Raw genomic sequence first — 4572 nt, forward strand, 5'->3', positions numbered from 1 at the left:
GCGGTTATGTAAAGTTTCTGAGCGTAATGTTTGATACGCGGCTCTCATGGTCGGTACTCATCGAAAACCTAAAAAATAAATGCATCAATGATCTAACTATCCTGAAGGTCTTAGCAAATACTAATTGGGGAGCAGAGCCGAAAAGTTTGTTTAAGATATACCAGACATTAGTTCTGAGCAGAATTGACTATGGCTGCATAGTATACTCGTCTGCGAGAAAATCACTTATATCCAAACTTGATAAAATACATCATTCTGCGATAAGGATATCACTTGGCGCTTTTCCTACCAGCCCAATAGATAGCTTACAGTGCGAATCGGGTATGCCATCGCTAGAAACAAGAAGAAATTGTATACTGATCAAGTATTTCACAAATATAAAAGCACTACCAGCACATCCGAATAATTCCATTTTAGAAACAGATCAAACTATGTTTAGGTTGCGACCAACAATAACTAGGCGAGCTGTCGTCCGTTTCTCTGAATATATAGAGCGTAACAACATAATTCTACCTCCCTTATTAGAGGAACAAATACAAGAACATAGTCCATGGAAGCTATCAGAACCAGTAATTAGAAGTGATCTCTTATTACTCGAACGTAAAGAAACCCCACTTGATACATTTCAACAGAAATTTACAAATATATGTAGTGAGTATGGAGAATACGACATCATATTTACCGATGCGTCTAAATCTGGAAATGGAGTAGGATGTGCGATCGCCTCGCAGATAACAAATAAATGGACCTTAAATCCGCAGTCGACTATAGGATTCGCAGAAAGATATGCCATCTGGAAAGCTCTTCAGCACTGTTCCTCGTTGTCTGAAACTCAAAGATTTATTATTGCAAGCGATAATATAAATGCATTAACAGACTTAACACAAATTTATTCCAATAATGCTTTAACTAAACTGGCCCAATCAGAACTATTAAACCTAAACAACAAAAATGTATCCATCATATTTATTTGGGTGCCAGGACACGCAGGTATACCAGGCAACGACCTTGCAGACAGAACAGCACGAGAAGCTTCTGAACATCCACAAGTAGACGTTGACGTGATGGAAAAAACGGACGCATTTACATATCTAAAAGAAAAGATATTAGACACATGGCAACATAAATGGCAAGCGGCGAATACAAATCTTACCACAATAAAACGGCAAGTAAGGGGAATGTTTTACATTAAACATATGTCCAGAGCAGATATGGTCAAAACACACAGGCTGAGGATTGGTCATGTAAAGGTTACACACGAGCACCTGCTGAAGGGCCTCGATGCACCCTTGTGTGAATACTGCAACGAGAGACTGACCGTAACGCACATAATTTGCGACTGTGCAGCACATAACCACCAAAGAGCTGAAAAGAAATTAATGAGAAACTTACCTGATAATCTTAAAAGCGATGACCGGATTAGAAGTACTCTTGACTACCTAAAATTGATTAATATGTACAACAAAATATAATGCGGCAGTAGTAAGAACTTACAAGTGATTAGAAGTAGACGAAAAGACCTTAGCAGTCGAAGTCGTACTTAACAAAAAAAAAAAATTCCCCACATTTGAAATATGAACAAGTCTGGTGCAAATGTACTTATTATGTTTTTTTTTTTGGGAAAATTTGGATATGTCGGTAATACTTCAATATATGTATGTAACGGTTACGATGAAGCAAAACAAAATTAAAATATTATTGAAATAGAATGTTAAAACCCCCCTGGTCGCGATGAAAACGTTTCTTTATTAACGAAATGTCATTCATATTTCAAATGCACGATAGAAAATGACGTTCAGAACATATGACAATTCTGTTTCTATGGAAACGATCGCGACGGTAGAACCTAAGCTTGCTATTATTGAGCCTAACCCACTATTATTTGCAGGAATATCTTTCAGTTAGGAGTAGTTTTTGTTGTTCATTCTAGAGATGTTGTTGTTTTTATTTCATTGTTTAAGCGCAATAAAGGTACTCGTAATTCAGTTTTAATGAGCTTTTTGAAATTAGCGTCGCGGTTGTAAGTGTAACAGAGGGAGTAAAATGATTTTAGATTTCACAGATATGAAAGTTGCATAATCTTTCCAAAACATGTTGTAGTATGAAATTTCGAGTTAGTATTTTCTTCAAATTTTGATTACAAATGATTGCCAATTAATAAAATTATCAGTAAAAGACAAATGAACTAAATTTTCTCCTATTCTTAACCCATTTTTATCTGAGCTAATTACAAACGTACTATAATGCAAGAATACAACGAAGAAAATTATAAGAAGAATTTCGCCAATAGAACCACGAACCCGAAACTTATTTCCTATAATGGTAACTAACGTTAGAATATTATGACCCATCCAAAAACATATTCGCCCTAGGTTGGCTCAACCAATGAAATATTTCCCTACTGCTACACATGGACTTGGTATAATTACATTTTCACCTATATTTGTCATCTGTGATATGTACCTACCTCGTAAGAGGTATTCTACAAAATAATTAATTGAACTTTTAGTCCATGCGCGTATTAGCAAAAAACACAGAATATCCACAAAATGTCCTAAAAACGCATTTCTGCTGTAAGAATTACTTATGTACCTATCTACATAATACAAAGGGCATTTTTCGCATGTTATTATTATTTGCATAACCATTTTTAAATAAATGTTGAAGCAAGGGAACTTTCCTTTAGGAAGCTGCACGAATTGAGTGTATAATATGGATTTGCTCGATATCCGTACCGCATTAGTTTCGCATTGACGTATATCGGAATCCAGTAGAATGGAATTGTATGAATATTGGGCAAACTGGCAGAGAGAAATAAGTGAACATCTTTAGACACAATAATGTGGAATTACGCATGGGTTAAGGTGCATAGCATAAAATATAAAAACTTTACTCATAACGCCACGAGATTCTGAAATATTGCTTGCAATCGTCAAAATTGAAGTCCACAATGCGAATAGAAACACATGAAATATGAATCAGTATTTTGAATTCATTGTTTACTATGAACAAACATAGAATCGCAAAATTTGCATATAAAAACACTTGGCCGCTGGAAAAATGTTTGCAACTCCGCCACGAAGTTACCACGGAATGTATAAAATTATCCCGCAAATATCGATCTTTTTTGCCAAATAATCAATCACATTCTGTAAACAATCTCCACATTGGCAATCCGTAGTTGACCCTAAAATTTAAATGCCTTGACATAATAGCTATCCTCAGGAAATTAGGGAAACAATAACCCTATGTGCTAACCCTTTACAATGATGCATAAAATCGCTGGTTTTAGTAGAATTGCTTACAAAGCAAATGCTACAGCAGTTGTGCAGGGTGCACATATATTTTAAACAGCAGGCGTTTCCTGAAGACATAAATATGTGTGTTTTAAAAGTATAAAACTTTATTAGGAGCTGCATTGAACGATAATTCGACAAATGGAGCAAATGTGGAGCTAATTTTTACTAAAAAGGTGTAATTATTAACTAACCACGAGATATTGTACTCGCTTGTAATTCAACCAGTTTAATTATTTTATGTGCCCCTTGAGTACGCATAATAAAGATCTACCCCACAAGCACGCTTCTAAACAGAATACAACCTCGTGGAAAAACAATTTCGATAAGAAGGCACGAGCTTTTTTCATGTACAAAACCTTGCGCATCTACGCCATTTAGTCTAAACAAGTTGTAACCAAGGGAAAAATAAAATAGGTCTCGTTGGCTTGAGTAAGATAATGATCAAAAGTTACGAGCACTAAGCAGCTGCACTTCGACGTTCTTCCGGAGTTACCTACACTTGAAAGTTTCATATTCCGTACTGATGTGTGCACAATATCAAATATTGTCGATACGCGACCTATATACTTGTACGACTTTCAGTAATGTAACGCAATTTTATTCGGGATTTTACTCTTACTCGTTTTCGGCAAGAGTGTTTATGGTAAAACGTGATGCACATACGTATACCTTTACATACTCTTAAACGCTAACTTACTGCCGTTCGAGTTCGAGTCGATTTTTCGATTTTACATTTGGGAGTATAATTAGATTTGGTATTTCGTAACTAAGGGTGCGTGAAAACCCCGCGACTCCTTATGCTATAATTTCACCGGCTTTACTTCGATTTATTCCATTTAAGCACAGATTAACTTGCGATTTAAGTAAAGATTGTTGATGTCTTAGGTATAAATACCATTATAATTTATTAGTACGGGGACTACAAATATTATTCTACGGCAAAGGTAATTGCCAGTTTGTTTATAAATGTACAAGAAAGTACTCAAATTCCAAATCGATAGGTCTTCATGGAAATCTGTCTGCCTGTCCGTTTCCTAAGTGGAAGGTTTAGTATCTGGCAAATAAGACCCTCTTGGTTCAAGGGAGAACTCTATTGAAGATTGAATATGTACAAAAGTTTTCGATTATGTGAATATTTACGCCGCAGTAGTGCTCCCTGAGATTTAGAGATTTACCTAGAGTTTGTTGAGTATTTAGATGATTTTCTGGAAAATGAAGTCATATTGCAGTGTTAAAGTAGAGGAAGCGTTAAAACTGCTTATTCAGATATCAA

General features: G+C 35.6%; 1 long non-coding RNA gene across 1 annotated transcript; it reads right to left on the minus strand.

Moving 5' to 3' along the window:
- Positions 1-692: 692 nt before the first annotated feature.
- LOC116167429 lies at positions 693-1442 on the minus strand. Its single transcript, XR_004144527.1, has 3 exons — positions 1393-1442; positions 1154-1300; positions 693-1091 (listed from the first exon to the last, which is right to left on the minus strand). It is a non-coding gene; the product is annotated as an uncharacterized LOC116167429 (long non-coding RNA).
- Positions 1443-4572: the final 3130 nt, after the last annotated feature.

The sequence above is a fragment of the Photinus pyralis genome, unplaced genomic scaffold (genome assembly GCF_008802855.1).
Source record: "Photinus pyralis isolate 1611_PpyrPB1 unplaced genomic scaffold, Ppyr1.3 Ppyr1.4_LG3b, whole genome shotgun sequence".
Lineage (NCBI taxonomy): Eukaryota > Metazoa > Arthropoda > Insecta > Coleoptera > Lampyridae > Photinus > Photinus pyralis.